Genomic DNA, 22,088 nt, shown 5'->3' with positions numbered 1-22,088 from the left:
ATGCTTCCTGTTGTTTCTGCTGTGTAACTGCTTACCTTACATTACAAAATGAATCTTAAAGGCATATTATCTTTTTCTGCTTCTGTGAACACAAAATATAACAGTAATATGACATCCAAAACATGATGTCACAGTAAATAACTCTGCATTTGTCTTTAACACATAAACATAGGAACTGTATTAAGGCTATTGGCAGGTTTAGCTGTATACACATATAAGCTATACTATCAACCTAGGACAGGTCTTAGCTGGCCAGCTACAGTATCTGCAAACAAGAAGTGTGTTTACAATACATATGCATCACAAATAATTACAACATGAATGTCCAGTTAACTGGTGCCTCCACAAAACATTTCCTCTTCCTTTGATTGCAACAATTTTAGCCTGTCATTGCAACCATGTCCTCTCTGTACACTTGCAGCATAGTACTGTTCTACTTAAAGCACCAGCTGCCAGTGCAGCTCGCTGTGAGGAGTGGGAGCAGAGGATGGGGGTGGTAGTGGTTCTGGCTTTTACAGTAAATCAGTGGCTTCTTTCACACTGTTGCTCCCTAGAGCTCTGCAGTGAAAGGACGGCGCACTCATTCTTCCCCTGGGGCACACCTGATGTTGCTGCTCCTACCTAATGTTAGTCGGGTCACTCTAGATGAGTGTTTGTATGGGTAGTGTCCAATGGCTGGTGTAACCAGGCCACATGTAGCAGAATAAACTTCTCTTTACTGAAGTGCAAAATAGCAGTTGTAGTACATCCAACAATAACAAAACACATTTCCAGATGTACACAGCGCAATTCTTCCCAGATAGCAATCTATGGATTTAGGCAAGGATGGGAGTTATGACGCTCTTTCATCTCTATCTGTCTCAAGTCTCAAGCTGCAGAATCAATGGCGGGCAATCGTACTCCTGTAATGGTGGCTGTAATGCCCACTGTGGGATACAGGGTTTTAGCGATACAACTGTTCAGGTCATGTCCAGGTTAGAAGGCTATCTTAACATCGTCCCTCACTACAGTAAAGTCTTAACAGCTTTTAGTAGCAGGATACCTTCCTGACACCAATGCTCAGCTAAGCAGACTCTAGGTTCTCTAGTTCTCTCTTTGTCTTACACCTTCTCTGCATCTTTAGATCTTGCATAGATTGGTAAGTCTCTGTAGCATTTTGGGCCTACAAAGAGGGAGCACAAGTCATACATTCCTCTCTCTTCCAAACACTCCCTATAAATGACTAGAGCTAACCTCCTACAAGAGCTAAGCCAGGATTGTTAACCCTGGCATTGCCATCTGAACATGGTTATCCTGGGTGCAACACACAGCATGACATAACAGTACATTACATGGCATAAAGAAATTAACAATTTGCAGACACCCCCTTGCTCCGGGGTACTGCAATTGCAAATAGCTGCTAAACGGTGATTCATTTACTACTCTTCTATCCTTCTTTATCTGCTTACCAAACCCCCATCTTTCTGCCTTTGTCCAGAGCTCTTACTTATGATAAAAATTGATTAGTTAGAATCAATTTACTCATCCCTAGTAGGAAGGCAACTGGAAGTCACTTAGAGCCCTTTTACATGGGCTGATGATCAGGATGACCGTTCATACAAACGCTCATTCACGGTAATTGTAAAGGTTGATCTGGTGGTTGCATCTTTTATGTGACACCTAATATCATCATTTGAGGGTAACACATCACCCATTCTAAACAGATTTTCTGCAAAAAAAAAAAAATCTTTATCAGGGGCAAGCAATAAGAGTGGTGATCATTCATTCCAATACAAAGTGGATGATTTTGTATGTAAATGGAGCTGAATGAGCTGGCAGCCCATTTAAATTCGCATTTTTTTTAGATTGCTGTCAGCTGAAACGTTGCTCTGCAGACAGCAGTCCTTCCTAGCTCCTCAACAGACGGGCATATCTGGCTTGAGTAAACATATATTCTTAATGGGGAGAGAAAAATAATCTGCAGCCAGGCTATGGCTAAGTTTCCTTTCACAAAAGCCGACAGAGTGGGCACCGTTATAGTGAGACAGTTCATTCCCCGCTCTTGGCTACATCTACATGCAGCAATAATTTACTCTGTATGGGGATGAACAATTGCTACTGCAGTGACCCAGTGGTTCGCTGCTAAAGGATTAATAATGTGATTTAGTATTAAAAGGGTTAATGTTTAAGTTCAACACTTCAAAATGTTTACTGTCATGATGATTTGTGCACTAAGAGTACCAAAAAGTGATGTATAGGTAGGATATGGTTAAAACTGTCAGTCTTTAATTGGGTTGCCAGGAGACAATCTGGTCCACGCTTGCTGCTACCATTATTGTTGATCCCCATACAGATTAATTGTTTTTTCGGTAACAGATTAAACAAATAGTTTAGGTGCTGCCTAAAAGACAAGATCACCCAACACCTTTGCTTATTTGTCAAGTAATTGGCAACACTTTTTCGGAGCGAGCGATCATAGAAAAACTTGTTTCCAAGAATTGGCCAGATCTTCAAGCTCTGTAAAAGGGTATTTATCTTACATGAAAACAAAAAGAAAGGGCATGTTGAAGCTCAGTTGCCTGATCCCCATGTTCCCCAACATCTGCCTCTGGGGAACGTCGGGAGGCACATGAAATTGTCGACACAGCCATCCAGTCAACCGAAATCAAAGGTATGGCTATAGGCTTGTACCGCTCTCTGATGTTCTCTAAACTTGATTTTGACCTGACATGTAGTGACCGGTTTCCCTGACTGCCTCTTGGAGTTAAGAAGAATATAAACTCCAGTTTTTGTCATTAGATAAGTTGTATTTAATAGGAAATGCGGCAAATCATATATGCGTGACGTTTCGGCAACAATCCAGCCTTCATCAGACGGGAACCGCTTTGGGAGCTGTTCAGATCACGGGCGCAAGTTTAGTAGATGCAGACTACGTGCTGCTGGTAGTAATAATAGCGCCTGCATCTACTATAGTAATCTGCATCTACTAAACTTGCGCCCGCGATCTGAACAGCTCCCAAAGCGGTACCAGTCTGATGAAGGCCGGATTGTGGCCGAAACGTCACGCATATATGATTTACCGCATTTCCTATTAAATGCAACTTATCTAATCGCAAAAACTGGAGTTTATATTCTTCTTGACACTACGCGGTGGGAACCCAACTTCCAGTAGCGTATCTACATAAGAGTGCCACAAAGTTTTCTCTTCAATACCTCTTGGAGTTGTCACACAGAACTGTGCTCCGCCTAAACATTGTTACATGATCCTTGGCTTGTTTCACTATGCTCCTGTCTACTCCACATTGCTCTTTTCTTTATCAGTACCACTAACCTGTCCAGGTGTTTTCTGGCTCTATCTTTTACGGATCAGCAGTTTGCAGACCGCAAAAAGACAATGCCCGTGTGCTTGAGGCATTAGCTTGAAATTATCCAGGGGAACATTGGACTAGCTTAGTTTTGAAGTTCTGGCGCCAGGTGAGGGTCCAATCAGTGAATTGTCATTTTTTGCTCAAAGTCTGCACAGATGGGTCGGAGTTACCTAGATGATCCATTATGTCATTGAATATTTATCGGCAGTGTCTTAATGTTTGTTTAATTTCGTTTTATTGATTTAGGCATCATAGGTACCAATGGGGAGCACTGGAGACACACAAGACGATTTGCTATCACCACATTAAGAAATTTTGGAATGGGAAAAAGATCAATGGAGCAAAGAGTGCAAGAAGAAGCTGAGCACCTTATCAAGGCTATAGAAGCTACACGTGGTAAGATCACCATAGGTATCTGCTCAAGGTGTTTCTCTTTCCATTACAATTAGCTTACCTGGTCCAATGGCAACTTCTCTCTATATCTAGTCATCATTGACACTCATCCATAGATTTTTCATGTGGTGAAACATTTGTAAATTAGGAAGGGGTATAAGCAAATTTTTATATGTATCAGGATGGGTATAGCTAAGAGATGGGCAACAGAAGCATGGTAAAATGGTCCATAAGTTGGCAACAAGACAGATATATGGTACCAAGGTTAAACTGAAGAGTAGTCAGTAGAGCCAATGGTCTGGTACGGTGCCTTGCAGCAATATGGTTCCTTATTCGATCCGACCAAGGACAACATCTGCATGGCGTTCTCCAAATGTTTGCGTAGGTTTCCTCTGGATACTACAGTTTCCTCCAACACTCCAAAGACATACAGAAAGGGAACTTACTGTATATTGAGCAAAATAAATAAGAAAGGAGGTGGAGCAGGGTAGAGTATGTGATACCATAGGTGTAAATTCAGGAGAGCAGTGGGTTGAGACAACAGTGATCTAGCAGAGCGAAATAGACAGTGATGCAGAAGTAAAAAAAATTATAATAAAAAAGCGGTCAATATATGAAGGTTTTGAGATATTGTATTACACTATGTCTGATAAAGATAACTTAATAGTGCTCTAAAATTATTTGTCTTTAGACATTCACAATATAAGCTTTGCCATTTCCGCCAGAATGCTAGATGATTTATAAAATGTTTGCTTTGTTTCCAGGTGAAGCATTTAACCCTCAAGCAGTTCTTGGACGTGCAGTGAACAATGTTATCAATCTAGTTGTGTTTGGCAGAAGATGGGACTATGAGGACGAGACATTCCTGAAGCTCCTAGACATCACAAATAATCTGTTTAACTTTGTCCGGGCTCCTCTAGGAGTGGTCAGTGCCATTGTTTCTTTATACCGAAAGACAAACTGAGCCTTCCAGCTTTGGCTTATAATCAAGTATAGTATGTGTTCTTATTGGTGGCCATGATGGGGTCCATTGGTAATACACAAACTGGTTATGATGTGAGTGTATCCCATCTGGCTTGAATGCTACCTATAGGCACTAGTTCAATGCCAGGTTAGGTTATATCCAGAGGCGGTGACCTCGTGGGCACTTGGGGAACCCACTCGATTTATGCACTGAACTTCTTCTTTCACTCTTTTGAATGCACTCACCCCTTTAGCCTGTTCTTTTAATGATATGCTGCCAGCCATACTGTACTTGCCAGTTGATTTTCTAAGATTGTGATGTCATTATAGGCATCCATGCAGGGGGATATGTCTAGGGGGATATGAGGTTCTTCACTACCCTGAAATTTAACTCCTCCTTTAGGTAACCAAACCTTGAATGAGCTCTTTGAAATCCTTAGACACCAGTGGGAAAGCACTTGTCCTTGACCCTTGTTGCAAGGCATTAAGATTGAGAAGTTTGGGGACTAATTAGGGACCCTTCCCCTTTCGGAAAGGGCTTATGATAGACCACATCTGAGTGAGCACCTTTTTAGTTCCACTTGAGTAAAAAAGGCACAATTTCAAAGAGAAGAATTGATTAAGGGTCCGCAAATGGGTCTGCATCCGTTCCGCAACATCGGGAACGGGTGCGGACTCATTTATTCTCTACGGGGCCAGAAGAGATGCGAAGAACACACTATGTGCTATCCGCATTTCCGGAGTGTGGCCCCGAACTTCCGGGCCACGACTCCGCAAAAAAATAGAACATGTCCTATTCTTGTCCACAATTGCGGACAAGAATAGGCAGTTCTATGGGGGATGCCGTCCGGATGTATTGCAGATCCGCAATACCCTATGGACGTGGGAATGGACCCTTAAGGGGTTTTCCAAGATTTTAATATTGTGTCATATCCTTAGATACCATACAAGTGAGTTGAAGAGAGCTGTAGTAACCAGGCACAGCCACTATAGTGTGTACAGAGAAGTGCCTAGTTCTGGTGCACTGCGACATCTGCAATAAGCTGATTTGCTGTTGCGCCAGAAGTCGGATCCCCACCAGTTGATGAGCTTTTCAAAGTACACAGTGGTGCTTAAAAATTTGGTGAACCCTTCAGAAGTCTGAAAAGTAGATAAGGATAACCAAGTCAAAAATATTACACTTGATAATTTATTGGTTGATCCAATATCACATGTCTGTGAGTGTTAAAAGTATGTGAACCTTTAGGATTGGAAGATAATTTGAATTAGAGTCTGGTGTTTTCAATCAATGGGATGACAAGCAGGAGTGAGGGAAAGAGCTATTCTATTTAAATAACAGTGATCTGTTAAAGTCTGGTCTTGAAAACATGCTTGTAAAAATGTATGAACAAAGAAGATTTCTGAGAACCTCAAAAGAAGAGTTGCTGATGCTTATCAGGCCGGAAAAGGTTACAAAACCATCGCTAGACATGGTACAGGCTCTCCTTAAAAAGACCAGCTGTGTATAGAGACGTAGTGGCAATGCTACATGGGAAAGTAATATGTAAAGTGGAAGTGGCTCCCTATGAGTCAAAGTCTGAATTTTTAACAAGCCTTGGGACTTGACAAGCGAAAATGGCCAAGCCAAATATTAGTTTGCAGACAGCCATTTCAGTGTAAAACCATCTCTAAAAAGTTTGGATATGACCAGCCCACAGTCAGAGAGATTCAAAGATCACACCAAGAGCAAGGTGTGTAATAGTCTGTGGGGTCACAAAGAAACCCAAGGTAGTGTTTTGGATCTGGTCAAGATACCAGGTAGATTTATGTACGGCTGCAAATAAGTAGAAAATCGTCTTGCACAGAGAAATCAAACTCTCACCCAATTGGAGTCAAAGCAAATCTCTACTTTATTGTATGTGTTCACACAGAATATATCCCCCCCCCCCCCCGGTGGGAGGTGACTAAATGTGGTGCGTTTTTATTGGTTACTAGGAAGCAATAGCAAGCATTCAATGGGTTAATCTTACACTTAATTTTCATCAGGCTGACTTAAGAAATCATCTAACAGCGCAGCTCCGCAGCCCCCTCATGACATGTACCTTGGGCTTTGGAATGCGCTTCTTCCCCCCTCCCATCTTCAAGATAGTGTGAAAGCTGAGTGCGCCTGGTGATACGTCCAGGAAGCAGGATTTTTCTACTAAGCAGTGGCTGAGCAGTGTATATAGAACAAGCAAGTATCTACAAACCGGATTCCAAAAAAGTTGGGACACTATACAAATCGTAAATAAATACTGAATGCAATGATGTGGAGGTGCCAACTTCTAATATTTTATTCAGAATAGAACATAAATCACGGAACAAAAGTTTAAACTGAGAAAATGTACCATTTTAAGGGAAAAATATGTTGAATCAGAATTTCATGGTGTCAACAAATCCCCAAAAAGTTGGGACAAGGCCATTTTCACCACTGTGTGGCATCTCCCCTTCTTCTTACAACACTTAACAGACGTCTGGAGACCGAGGAGACCAGTTTCTCAAGTTTAGAAATAGGAATGCTCTCCCATTCTTGTCTAATATAGGCCTCTAACTGTTCAGTCGTCTTGGGCCTTCTTTGTTGCACCTTCCTCTTTATGATGCGCCAAATGTTCTCTATAGGTGAAAGATCTGGACTGCAGACTGGCAATTTCAGTACCCGGATCCTTCTCCTACGCAGCCATGATGTTGTGATTGATGCAGAATGTGGTCTGGCATTATCTTGTTGAAAAATGCAGGGTCTTCCCTGAAAGAGATGACATCTGGATGTGAGCATATGTTGTTCTAGAACCTGAATATATTTTTCTGCATTGATGGTGCCTTTCCAGACATGCAAGCTGCCCATGCCACACGCACTCATGCGACCCCATACCATCAGAGATGCAGGCTTCTGAACTGAGCGTTGATAACAACTTGGGTTGTCCTTGTCCTCTTTGGTCCGGATGACATGGCGTCCCAGATTTCCAAAAAGAACTTCGAATCGTGACTTGTCTGACCACAGAACAGTCTTCCATTTTGCCACACTCCATTTTAAATGATCCCTGGCCCAGTGAAAACGCCTGAGCTTGTGGATCTTGCTTAGAAATGACTTCTTCTTTGCACTGTAGAGTTTCAGCTGGCAACGGCGGATGGCACGGTGGATTGTGTTCACTGACAATGGTTTCTGGAAGTATTCCTGAGCCCATTCTGTGATTTCCTTTACAGAAGCATTTCTGTTTGTGGTGCAGTGTCCTTTAAGGGCCCGGAGATCACGGGCATCCAGTATGGTTTTACAGCCTTGACCCTTACGCACAGAGTTTGTTCCAGATTCTCTGAATCTTCGGATGATGTTATGCATAGTTGATGATCATAGATGCAAAGTCTTTGCAATTTTTCGCTGGGTAACACCTTTCTGATATTGCTCCACTATCTTTCTGCGCAACATTGTGGAAATTGGTGATCCCCTACCCATCTTGGCTTCTGAGAGACACTGCCACTCTGAGAAGCTCTTTTTATATCCAATCATGTTGCCAATTGACTTAATTAGTGTTAATTGGTCTTCCAGCTCTTCGTTATGCTCAAATTTACTTTTTCCAGCCTCTTATTGCTACTTGTCCCAACTTTTTGGGGATTTGTTGACACCGTGAAATTTTGAATCAACGTATTTTTCCTTTAAAATGATACATTTACTCGGATTAAACGTTTGATCTGTCATCTACGTTCTATTACAAATAAAATATTGACATTTGCCATCTCCACATCATTGCATTCAGTTTTTATTCACGATTTGTTTAGTGTCCCAACTTTTTTGGAATCCGGTTTGTATACTGTTTCAGTAGTCCATAACAGTTCTCCCTTGGAAACTTGATTGTTGGCTATCCCTAAAGTCTAACGCATCCACTGGGCATACCCTTCGTATCCTCTTTACCTGCAGTGGTGACAACTTATCTCTAATAGTTAAGGTCCTGGTTTCAGAGCTTATGGTAGTACCCTGGGATTCATCTTACCCTATCTCTGCACAGCATCATAGCTGGGAGGGGTAACCGTATTGAATGGCGTTTCCTTTTGTTCTTCCTCATCGTAAAGAAGCATGATAGGTTGCTCATCAGTTTTCTTCATTCTTTTTGAAAGGCGGGTCACACAAGTAAGAACAAGCTTAATTACCATATATATCACCAATAGTATTAGGGCTACCTGTAATATTCCTTGGACAATTCCCATGAGCCAACCCCCAATACCTTTAAACCAGTTGGCGGGGTTAAGAAAGGAGAAGGTATCAGACCACCATGTATCTTTATCAGCTTTATGTGCGTCCAGCTATTTATCCCTTAGGTTCGCCATTTTCTCTAGACCCACCTTAACTTCCAAATTACCTTGCGGGTCTATGTAATGGCAACAAGCGAGTCCCACAACCTGGCACATACCTCCATCTTTAGCTGTAGCATAGTCTAGAACTAATTTGTGTTGGTTGGTCAACGATCAACTGGTTCTGCACGATGTTCGAGGTATTCAAAAGTCTCATCACTTCCCATATTTGATTATCTAGATAATCAGCTGTTACCACCAAATGATCCCACATCTGCACTACCACGGGATATATGAAAAGGGTACTAAGAACTTTATTGGGAATGCTCATTTCTACAACATGTGGCTTTCCGTTTGGTCTGGGTATGTTATCTTTGGCCCTACGGTACAATGTGTGTTCAGGAATAGCATTTATGTCAATTTAAGAGTGTGGTACTATAAAGGTGGCAGGAGTAAGCCTGGCAATTGTGCACAGTCCTATGACATTCTCGGATAACCATTTGTACGCTTTGTGTCCACAAACGAAGTATATGTCCTCTGGAACTGCCACTGCTGTGCTATTGAATAATTGGGTAATTAATTTGGCAAATTTTATCCCTTTCACCAGCTCATATCCTTTTAACTGACCTTCAGTGTTGTTAGCTATTGAAACCCTTGGCACATTGGCATCTGGATGTGGCAGAGGGCTCTGTAAAGGCAATTGGTGGGCGTGGGTACAGTCCTGCCTGGGTCGCACAAGGCAAGACTGGGTATGTCTTACCAGGACTGGGGTGTCCAGATTCTTCTTCGAGGGCTGACTCTTTCAACCAGGTTTCCTTTTCCATGGGAGTGGCCTGTTACTGCATTTGTTTCAGTAGGTCCCATGTGACTTCTTTTTGTTTCAGGTCTTCTTGTGCTACCATAATCTGGTCTGACTAGACTCTTTCCTCTTCCACTGCTACTTTCTTGGCTGCCTGGTCAGCTAGGGCGTTTCCTCTGGCTTCAGACGTGTCAGCTCGAGTATGGGCCTTTACCTTAATCACTGCCACTTGGGTGGGCAGGAGTACTGCTGCCATTAGAGCCGCTACTGCTGAAGCATTCTTGATTGGGGTTCCTGCGGGTGTGATGTAATCCCGGGCTTTCCATATTACTCCAAAGTCATGAACCACTCCAAAGACATATCTAGAGTTTGTGTAGATATTGGCGGCAGAGTCTTTTGCCATGAGTCAGGCTTCAGTGAGGGCAATAAGTTCAGCCACCTGTGCTGACTGGTCTGGGCTCAATTGTCTTGCACACAGCACCTCATGCACACTAGTGACGGCCATGCCTGTATGGAACTTCCCTTTGTCATCGGCATACCTTGAGTCGTCCACAAAAAGAGTCCAATGCGGGTTTGTCAGAGGAGTGTCTTGGACTGATGGTGGTGTCCCCACTTCAGCTTCCATCATTGTGATGCAATCATGATCTTGTTCCTTGTAAAGAGAGTCGGTTGAGGCCCATAGTTCACCTTACTGAAGATCCTCTTCAGCATTTAGATCAATAAAATCTTCAGAACCTCCAGTATACTCCCCCCTTGGAAGAGGAAGGAGTGCAGCAGGGTTGAGGATGTGGCATCTCTGAATGGTGACATTATCTGGCAGGAGCAGACTACACTGGAGCTGGAGGTGGTGCTGTGCAATGACGTGTTTAGGTTCAGTCTGCTGGAGGATGGAAGAAATGTCATGGGGAGCCAGAATAGTGAGAGGGTGACCAAGCACAACATCAGATGTGATGTCCAGAAGAGAGCTGGCAGCATGGACGGCTCTGACACAGGAAGGGGCGCCTCTGGCTATGAGGTCAAGGCGCTTAGAATAGTAACCCTGGGGTCTATTGTGGCCACCATGAGTTTGAGTAAGGACTCCAGTCACATGGCCCTGGCATTCCATGATATACAGTCTGAAAGGAAGGTTGTAGTTGGGGAAGCCAAGAGCAGGAACAGATGCAATGCGGCCTTCAATGACTGAAAGGCTTCTCTGGCCTCCATTGTCATCTGGAAAGGAGTAGTAGCATTGCAGGGTATACACTCATATAGGGGCTGCATTAGGACTGAAGCATTAGGGATCCAGGGTCTGCAGTAGGAGATCCGGGAGTTGGATGTCAGAGATGGCCTTTTTCCTGGCATCAGTGAGGTGCTTGCTACCTTGAGAGATACAACAACCTAGGAAGACAACTTTGGTGAGACACATCAGCAATTTGGCTTGTGAGACTTGAAAGCCAGCAAAAGCCAAGAACTGGAGAAGTGAAACAGACATGGATTGGCAGATTTGCGGAGAAACAGCACAGAGCAGTAGGTCATCCACATATTGCAGGAGTTCCACTTCCAGGTGGTCGGACTGCCAGGGCTGCAGAACAGAGGACATAGCCTTTCTGAAGCAGGAAGGGCTGTTTTGGGCCCCTTGAGGCATAACAGTCCAGGTGTACTGTTTGCCAGCATGAGTGAAAGCAAAAAAGAATTGACAGTCCTCATGTAAGGGAATAGAAAGGAATGCATTGGCCAGATCAATGACGGTGAAAGTAGTGGCGGTGGGTGAGATGCCAGCGAGGAGGGTGTGCGGGTTGGGGACAATAGGTGTCTCAAGGGCAGTGGCCTCGTTGACAGCTCGGAGATCCTGAACCATGCGATAAATAGGAGGTTGTCACTTCTACCTCATCTTCCGGACTGGGTAAAGGGGCGAGTTACAGGGACTGGTAGTGATTTTTATTGCCCCATTCTGTAGGAGGGCCTGCACTTGGAGTGTAATAGCATCTTGTTGTGAGACAGAAAGTGGATATTACGCTTTATATGGCAGAACCTCGGGGTCCTTCAGGGTCACAGTGACTGGTGAGACATTGAGGCGTCCGATATCCTGAGGTCCATTGGCCCAGAGGGTATCGGGATGAGGTGCAAAATGGTTTGCAGCGAATCCCCTTGCTCATATATATCAGTGACCTGAAGTGTTGTTAATGTCATGAGTAGGCAAGTTTCTTCTGGGTATAGGGCTGTACCAAGGGTGACTGCCCCATCCTCTCTGAACTGTATGTTAGCTTGGATTTTCTGAAGAAGATCAGAGCCTAACAGATTGAAGGGGCATGTTTGGCTGACAACAAATTGCGACATGACTCCTGCTGGAAGGTGGAGCCGAGGGGTTTTGGTCTGGGAGAATCCAGAGGAAGTGACTGAGAGTGGCTTGGTAATGGGGTTATGCTGCACGACCCCTTCTAGTCCAGAACAGGGTAATTGAATGTAGTGAGCCAGGAAGGAGGTACCGCAGTCTCACATAAAACACTGCGGGCTGCACCGGTGTCTACAAGGAATTAGAGTTCCTTCCCTGCCACCTCGAGGGTGACTCATGGGGCGGGACCGACAGGAGGGGTGGATACTGCCATACATGGAGTGTTCCTTCCCTGCACTGCTTTGCCAGCGTCCTATTGCGATGAGGGAGGCAGAGTGTCTCCCTGTCACTGTTGATTGGTTGGCCACAGATGTCTGCTATGGCAGTTCCGTTTGATGTGTCCGGGCTTGCCACACCCATAACAGACACGAGGTGGCGGACGTTCTCCACCATCTTCTCCTGAAATTCCAGTTTTCACTCCAGTTTTCACTTTCTCTCCACTCCAGTTTTCATACTGTTGCTTTCCAAGCCCTTTGCAATTTGCTCCAAGACTTCCAGGGTCAAGGATTTCCACTCAGGACGACAGGTCAAAAGGGCTTTGTTTATCTCTGGTCGCAGACAATCGACAAATTGGTGGGCCAGGAGTCTGAGGTGTACAGGTTCATTCTGGCTCTCTGTACAAATCTCTCAACAGTTTCGGTTTTCTCCTGAGTAATGTCCTGCAATGTGGTAGATTGAGCAGCTAACTTTGCTTTTGCCCATTTGTGTAACCTCTCTATGAAGTATTCCCCAGAGTCATGATCCCGAGGGTTGAAGGTCAGACCCCTTAGGATAGGGATGGGGAAGGGATCTGTGAATAATACTCCCCTGTCTTGTTTTCCACAGTACTCTGTAGGTCTGACCATGTACATCCATATGTTTGATGTACTGGTGACAGTTTCCTGAAAAAGGGCATGGGATGGGTTTCAGGATCTGGCAGCAGGTTCACATATTTTGGTGGTCCTTGTGGTCGGGTAAAAGCCAGGGCTTTACAACTTCAAAATTGCCCCTTTCTTAAGCTTGCATATTCCTTTGTAATTCATTATTCTGTTCCTGGAGCCGAGTTGGTCTGGGCAGGCTCAAGGGTTGGGTGCCGGAGCCACTATAGTCTATTGGGGGTGGTCGCTTAGGGGTCTCTGTGTCTGAGTCTACAGGACCAACAACACTGTCTAGATTCTCTTGTTCAGGTGCTTCTGACTGTCCCCCTATCATGATCGAGGCAGGAGGTGGATTGCTAAGGGCCATAAACGTGCCATCTGGATTTATCATGGGATATAACAAAGCCACTGGGGAGACTACAGTCAGCTAGGAATAAGATGGCGCCGTAGCAGGGACTAGGAGGACATGCTTGGGGCTTACAGGGGTGTGACTATGTGGGCGTGATGCACCACAGGCAAAACACATCTCTCAGGAGGTGGGATTTTGCTGACAACATACATTACAGACCCACCCACTTCTTTTATTCTCTGCGCCATTATAGGGCGGTGGCTTCCCCAGCCCAAGATTACCAGGTTTACAAAAGTATGTGCCATTACCTTCATCAAGAGTTTGCTCTCCTCCCTTCTGTTCAAATTCCTTGCTACAGTCCAGCCACACTCGGACTCTATCCACTAACTTCTCATCTTCTAATCTACATTTCTTTTCTGTCAGCAAAGTTTGCCATGTTGTACAACACAAAGTACCACCTTTACATATACCATATCCTTTCTCTAGCTTGCTCAGACTTTTCACAAATCGTTTTCATCTCCTGTCTGCCACGTACTGCTCAGGTTAGCAGTAATCATTTGGAGCCATTTAGAGACCTCTGTATAGAGTAATCACTGAACCTGATGAAGCTTTGAGTCCCAGACAAGCACACTTCTGGGCTGCTGTGGACCATTCTCCCCCCTTCTGTGATCGAGTCAGACAACCGGGCTGCACTCCGATACAGGCAAATTGGAGAACTCTGTGTCTCTCACTCAGTAATACTTGTCAACAGAGTCTTCACAGTTTTTAAACACAGTACATCAAGACTTTAAAACACATGGGGTTCTTGCTTTAATGCCCTCGAGGACGCCCCAAGCTGACATGGCACCCCTTCCTTCAGACAGGCACAGATGTCCTACACCAAAGGACATATGGAGGTAAGATAACTCCTACCTCTTATCACAGGCTGCAGTTCCGGTGTCCGTTAGTGAAGTCCTCCTCGTCTGGTCATCCGGGTAACTAATCAGGGGGTCATGTCCTTCGATCCCCACGTTGGGCGCCAATTGTTTTGGATCTGGTCAAGATACCAGATAGATTGAAGTACTGCTTCAAATTAGTAGAAAATTGTCTTAACGTGCACAGAGAAATCAAACTCTGATGCACCCAATTGGAGTCAAAGCAAATCTCTACTTTATTGTAAGTGTTCACACAGAATATACCCCCCCCCCCCCCGGTGGGGGGGTGACTAAATGTAGTGCATATTTATTGGTTACTGGGAAGCAATAGCAAGCATTCAATGGGTTAATTTTACACTTTTTTTTCATCCGGCTGACTTAAGGAATCATCTAACAGCGCAGCCCCCTCATGACATGTACCTTGGGCTTTGGAATGCGCGCCTTCCCCCCTTCCATCTTCAAGATAGTGGGAAAGCTGTGTGCACCTGGTGATACGTCCAGGAAGCAGGATTTTTCTACTAAGCGGTGGCTGAGGAGTGTATATAGAACAAGCAAGTATTCATACTGTTTCAGTAGTCCATAACAGTAGCCTCTAAGGAACTAAGTTCCTTTCTCACATGAGCTAATATTAATGTTCATGAGTCCACTATCAGGAGGACACTGAACAAAATTGGTGGGCATGGCTAGATAGCAAAAAAAAAATGCCACTTCTCTCTAAAAAGAACCTTGTTGCCCTTCAGTTTACTAAAGATCTCCTGGACAATCCAGAAGGCAACTGGAATAACGTTTTGTGGAAACCTTTGATTTAAGCGAGAAGCGTTATGTTTAGAGAAGGAAACACTGCATTCCAGCATAAAAAAACTCATCCCATATGTGAAAGATGGTGGTGGTAGTATCATGGCTTAGGCCTGATTTGCTGCATCTGGGCCCGGATGGCTTGAAATCATTGATGGAACAATGAATTCTAAATTCTAATTACCAGCAAATTTTAAAGGAAAATATTAGGACATCATTCCATTGGCTGAAACTCTACTAAAGAAGTACAAAGTTAAAGTTCTGGAATTGCCAAGTCAAAGTTCTGACCTTAATCTAATAGAAATGTTATGGTTGGTCCTGAAGCGAGCAGTTCATGGAGGAAACCACCAACATAGCAGAGCTGACACCTGGCACTCCTGCCAATCAGCTGGTTGATGAGAAGACCGTGATCCGCGCAAGAGCAGCTTTCACTTCATTGTTTACCTGCTCGCTGTCAACAGTCCTAGTATAGGAAAGACCCGTCCCATTCAAGTGAATTGGATGACTTGTAATTACACTTGCTCACCACTGCGATTTTGATGGTGAGGTAAACAACGAAGGGACAGCTGCGCCATTACGGAGCTCGGCCTTCTCTTCAACCAGCTGATTGGTGGGGGTGCTGGGTTTCGGACCCCTGCCAATCTGATATTAATTACCTATTTTGAGGATAGTCCAACCGATAAAAAAAGAGATGGTGGAGAACGCACGTCCTGTTCTTAATGCTTTTATTCCAGATGCAAAGTTTTGGCTAAAGAGCCTTATGCTTGAGAAAGGTTCTTTAGCCAAAACATTGCATCTGGAATAAAAACACCAAGAAAAGGACGTGCTGTCTCCACCATGTCTTTTTTATCGTTTGGATTATCCATGTACTACGGGAAAGCTTACGACTTTCTCAGGAGATTTGCACCCACCACTCGCTACCAGGTGTGCTGTTCAACCCTTCCTTATTTTTTGCTATTCTGAGAATAGGTCATCAATATTAAAATCCTGGAAACCCCCTTTAATTAGTCCAGTACATCGGCTTGGAGGAATTTTAGAATTTCCTCCATTCAAAACAACTTCAGCCCTACTATGTTGGTGGTTTTCTCCATGAACTGCTCTGATTAAGGTCAGGACTTTAACTTGGCCATTCCAGAAATGTTCTTCTACTTCAGCCTTCCCTTCATTGTTTAACTGCTCACCATCAACCAGCTGATTGGGGGGGGGGGTTGCCAGGAGTGAGAGTCCATTTTTTTACCATGGATGCATGCTCTATTTTTTCCGTGTACACGTATGCATCACGTACATTATAGTCTATGGGTCCATGAAAACCACGGATGCTATCCGTGTTGCATCCTTGTTTCACAGATCATTAACTAGACATTCTTTGAAAATTATTTTTTAGCTGTTGAGTGTTAGTGAAACACGGATGCAACACCAACACGAACAGCAAAAAACGGACCCACGGACCCAACACGGATCTGTCACAGGAGAAAACACGTAACATGATCCGTGTTACCACTGATCCAAAACTGACATGGACGTCTGCATGAGGCATTACAGGGATCTTTCCCACTGCAGTCCATTGGGTGCATATACTATTGTAGCTCATCACTAATTATTTCAATAGGGCTGAGCAACAGTACCAGACGCAGCCCATGGAAGCAGTGGTGCTGTTTATAGAAGAAAGTATTTATGTGTCCTTGAAACCCAGCTCCTAGGCTAATTATTCAGAGCCTTATGCTATATGTAGTCCAAGGAAGTCAAATATTTGGGAAGACCTAAGCCAGGAAATGACTAGGAGTGCCATGGCAATGCATCAGGACACTCAAGGAGTAGAAATATATTAGGGAACATAATAACATTTAGACAGAAAAGACAGGACATTCGCAAACGGAGGCTGTCTGTGTCAAAATGGAAGAGTTCTCTTTAACAACAATGCAGACCTGCAATTTATTGAAATCAAAGAGGAGGACACTCACCAATTAAAGAAAAGGTTAATTCTCCCAAGGTGATGAGGCTTCTTTACCATAAAAGCAGTAAATATAGGCATAAAGAAAGCATGTACAAATGTTAGAATCCTCTACGTCTTGAGGAAAGAAGGTTTCGTCATAATCAGGGATTCTTTACTCTAACAGTAGTGAGACTATGGGACTATCTGTCAGAGGACTAGAGCAGGAGTACTTAACTAGGAGACCATGGTCCAAATCCAGACCACGGTAGCCAGTTGTTCGGACCCCAACATGCCCTGCTCCCAACAGTTGAATATAATGGTGAAGCAGGGAGTAGTTGGCTCATTGCTTGACCGTTCCTCTGCTGCTGGCGGTTCAGCTCTGGCAGGTGAGATGGGATGATGTCACCAAGCCTGACACAAATATGTGACAATAATCACCACTTGGCACCAGGAAAGAATTTTAATTATTTTATTTTATTTCTTAGGGTAGACTGACACTTTCCTAATGGTCATTTTACATAGGACGATGCAACAGGCAATTATCGCAAGCAAACCAAAAGTTCTGATAATTGTTTGATCATCAGCAGATGTGAGAGCTGCATGTACATGCAGCAATTATCTCCTCTGTATGGGGATACGTGATCACTACTGTGATTGCTCATCCCTATAGAGAATCATTGTTTGCTGCCAGCACATTCCTGATGATATGATGCTCAGAATTGATGATTTTATTTGCTGCATAAAGGATGTGATCACCAGATGAATGAGCCCCTGTTCGTTTATTGGGTGATGAGTGGTAAATTAACGAGATCAATTATCAGGAACAAGCATTTATAGGGCAGCTTGCACTGATAACTGTTCAGATCTTCAGCCAATGTAAAAGGGTCTTTTCTCTCTTTTTCCATTTACAACAAGTGCATGCTTGGTTAAAGAGGTTGTGTCATGCAAGTGGCATTTGTGATGTAGAGGAAGTTATTACAAGGCACTTACTAATGTATTATACACTGCTCATTTCTCTGGTTACGACCACCCTGCAATCAATCAGTGGGGGTCGTGTTCGCACACTATAGGAAAAAGCGCCGGCCTGTCTGGTGATTGGGACTGTGGAAGCACACATAGGCTGCTACTTTTTCCTGTAGTGTGCAAGCACGGCCACTGCTGATGGATTGCAGGGTGGCCATAACCATGGAAATGAGCAGTGTATAATGTGATGGGAAAATTAATCTAGCTAGCAAAGGAAGCCGTATAGATAATAACAATACATTAGTAAGTGGCTTGTATTAACATTCTCTACATAATAAATGCTATTTGCTGAAGCGAGATAGCACCTTTAAGCCACACATGCATGTGCATAAGATAATTGGGATAGATAGCCATATCCAGCAGAGCAGGAGCCACTTTACCACTGCCTCTCTATGTTATAGCTCATAAGGGGTTTCTAGAGCTGGGGGACCCCCCTCTAGGAGGTCCTAATATGACATATGAACAGGGGTTGTCTTCATGAGAGCTATTGATTAGAGCAGTGTTTCCCAACCAGTGTGCCTCCAGCTGTTGCAAAACTACAACTCCCAGCATGCCTGGACAGCCTTTGGCTGTGCGGGCATGCTGGGAGTTGTAGTTTTGCAACAGCTGGAGGCACACTGGTTGGGAAACACTGGATTAGAGAACCATAAACCCAATGTGTCATGATAAATCTTTACACATCTCCATTCCCCAGGCCTATGTAGCATTTGAAAGGATAATGAAGCATCTGCCTGGCAGTCATCAGAAGATCTTTCAAGACTGCGAAGACATGAAATCTTTCATCAGGGAGCAAATAGAATCTCACAAGAAGACACTGAATCCGGATGCGCCCCGAGATTTCATAGACTGCTTCCTCATAAAGGCAAACAAGGTAACAGAATATGTGAAATACATAGAAACCCATTTGTAGTGTTAGAGGGGTTGTCCACAATTCAAATAAAGGGTCTATCACTTTTCCAGACTTGTCTTATGGCTTTGAATAGGGATTAGTTGCAATTCTAGCCAACAGTATACAGGTGAAACTCGAAAAATTAGAATATCGTGCACAGATCATTTATTTCAGTAATACAACTTAAAACGTGAAACTAACATATGAGATAGACTCATTACATGCAAAGCGAGATATTTCAAGCCTTTATTTGTTATAATTTGGATGATTATGGCTTACAGCTTATGAAACTCCAAAGTCACAATTTTGAGGTATCCTTTGCTCAGGGGGTATGGATTAATTAGCTGACTGGAGTCTGACACTTTGAGCCCAGAATACTGAACCTTTTCACAAAATTCTAATTTTAAGCTGCATTAATGCAATTCCTTTTCATTTGCATTACTGAAATAAATGGTCTTTTGCACGATATTCTAATTTTTCGAGTTTCACCTGTATGTACGATGCTGCACAGTTTCTGGGGGGAAAAAGTTAATATTTTTTTCTAATTCTGGACAGCCCCCTTAAACTGGTTTTGTGCACAGATTTATGACCAATCAGACTGAGCTTACCTTATGGAAAACCAACATTCGTATGAATGCTCCTTCATGATAACAGGCCCATGTAAAGGTGCAGTCGATCACCCGACAATCAAGTAGAATACATGTTTGTCTGATGATTGCACCTCTCGTGTGCCACCTAAAATTGCCGTTTGTTTTCAGCACATAGTCCCGTGTCTCACTAACAATATACAAGGTGAATGGGGCAAACAATAGTAATAGCAATTATTTTTCCCCTATTTATTCTGAAAGACCCATTAAACAAGCATATAACAGTCTCCGTTATGATCAGTGCAGGCATGGTGTGTATCAACTATCACTGTCTTTACAGATATTGCTAACTTGTCTAATTGACCCCTGAAAAACACGTAGGGTGAGTTTAGTGTAGTCAGGCAATGTACAAATGGTGAGATAGCAGGAACAGTAGACTTCAGCGGCAGTCCCTCCTCACCTGAGAGGCTCAGGTCACTGGATATATGGCAGGATGTTTTAGTGCAGTGTTTGCTACATTGTGTGTACTTTGTATCAATCCTGTTCCAGTGTTATTATACACAGTTAAAGTACAAAGTATCAGTCTTTTAAAAGTTTTTATCTAAAATTTTAAAGAGGACCTTTCACCACTCCTGATATGTAGTGTTGGGCGCAAATTTTAATTGCGAATATCGCCATTTCGAGAATTCGCAAAGATTTAGAATATAGTGCCATATATTCGTATTTGCAAACATTCTAGATTTTTTTTCATCTGAACTAGGGATGAGCGAACTCGAACTGTATAGTTCGGGTTCGTACCGAATTTTGGGGTGTCCGTGACACGGACCCGAACCCGGACATTTTCGTAAAAGTCCGGGTTCGGGTTCGGTGTTTGTCGCTTTCTTGGCGCTTTTGTGATGCTTTCTTGGCGCTTTTTGAAAGGCTGCAAAGCAGCCAATCAACAAGCGTCATACTACTTGCCCCAAGAGGCCGTCACAGCCATGCCTACTATTGGCATGGCTGTGATTGGCCAGAGCACCATGTGACCCAGCCTCTATTTAAGCTGGAGTCACATAGCGCCGCCCGTCACTCTGCTCTGATCAGCATAGGGATAGGTTGCGGCTGTGACAGTAAGGCGAGATTAGGCAGATTAACTCCTCCAAAGGACTTGATTAATTGATCGATCTGCAGCTGTGGATCATTGAGCTGCTGATACTCAATTGCTCACTGTTTTTAGGCTGCCCAGACCGTTTGTCAGTCACTTTTTTCTGGGGTGATCGGCAGCCATTTTGTGTCTTGTGGTGCGCCAGCACAAGCTGCGACCAAGTGCATTTAACCCTCAATGGTGTGGTTGTTTTTTGGATAAAGCCTACATCAGGGTGAAGCTGTCACACCAAGTGCATTTAACCAGCAATAGTCTGTTTATTTTTTGGCCATATACTACATCAGGGGCAAGCTGCGCCTGTCACCAAGTGCATTTAACCCTCAATGGTGTGGTTGTTTTTTGGCTAAAGCCTACATCAGGGTGAAGTTGTCACACCAAGTGCATTTAACCAGCAATAGTCTGTTTATTTTTTGGCCATATACTACATCAGGGGCAAGCTGCGCCTGTCACCAAGTGCATTTAACCCTCAGTAGTGTGGTTGGTCAAGCTGTCACACCAAGTGCATTTAACCAGCAATAGTCTGTTCATTTTTTGGCCATATACTACATCAGGGGCAAGCTGCGCCTGTCACCAAGTGCATTTAACCCTCAATGGTGTGGTTGTTTTTTGGCTAAAGCCTACATCAGGGTGAAGCTGTCACACCAAGTGCATTTAACCAGCAATAGTCTGTTTATTTTTTGGCCATATACTACATCAGGGGCAAGCTGTCACAAAGTGCATTTAACCCTCAATGGTGTGGTTGTTTTTTGGCTAAAGCCTACATCAGGGTGAAGCTGTCACACCAAGTGCATTTAACCAGCAATAGTCTGTTCATTTTTTGGCCATATACTACATCAGGGGCAAGCTGCGCCCGTCACCAAGTGCATTTAACCCTCAGTAGTGTGGTTGGTCAAGCTGTCACACAAAGTGCATTTAACCAGCAATAGTCTGTTCATTTTTTGGCCATATACTACATCAGGGGCAAGCTGCGCCCGTCACCAAGTGCATTTAACCCTCAGTAGTGTGGTTGGTCAAGCTGTCACACCAAGTGCATTTAACCAGCAATAGTCTGTTCATTTTTTGGCCATATACTACATCAGGGGCAAGCTGCGCCCGTCACCAAGTGCATTTAACCCTCAGTAGTGTGGTTGGTCAAGCTGTCACACCAAGTGCATTTAACCAGCAATAGTCTGTTCATTTTTTGGCCATATACTAAATCAGGGGCAAGCTGCGCCTGTCACCAAGTGCATTTAACCCTCAGTAGTGTGGTTGGTCAAGCTGTCACACCAAGTGCATTTAACCAGCAATAGTGTGGTTATTTTTTGGCCATATCCCAGTCTAATTCTGTCAGTAAATCCATACCGGTCACCCAGCGCCTAAATACTAGGCCTCAAATTTATATCCCGCTAAATCTGTCGTTACCGCTGTACTGTTCTGGCTGGGCAA

At 43.8% G+C, this 22,088-nt stretch overlaps 1 pseudogene; it reads left to right on the top strand.

Annotated features, from left to right (window-relative positions):
* Positions 1 to 22,088, top strand: part of LOC122923798 — a 68,745-nt pseudogene that overhangs the window by 24,412 nt on the left and 22,245 nt on the right.

The sequence above is a fragment of the Bufo gargarizans genome, unplaced genomic scaffold (assembly GCF_014858855.1).
Source record: "Bufo gargarizans isolate SCDJY-AF-19 unplaced genomic scaffold, ASM1485885v1 original_scaffold_1937_pilon, whole genome shotgun sequence".
Classification (NCBI taxonomy): Eukaryota; Metazoa; Chordata; class Amphibia; order Anura; family Bufonidae; genus Bufo; species Bufo gargarizans.
The sequence above is the reverse complement of the archived record's forward strand: the minus strand, read 5'-3'. Positions and strand labels throughout refer to the sequence as shown.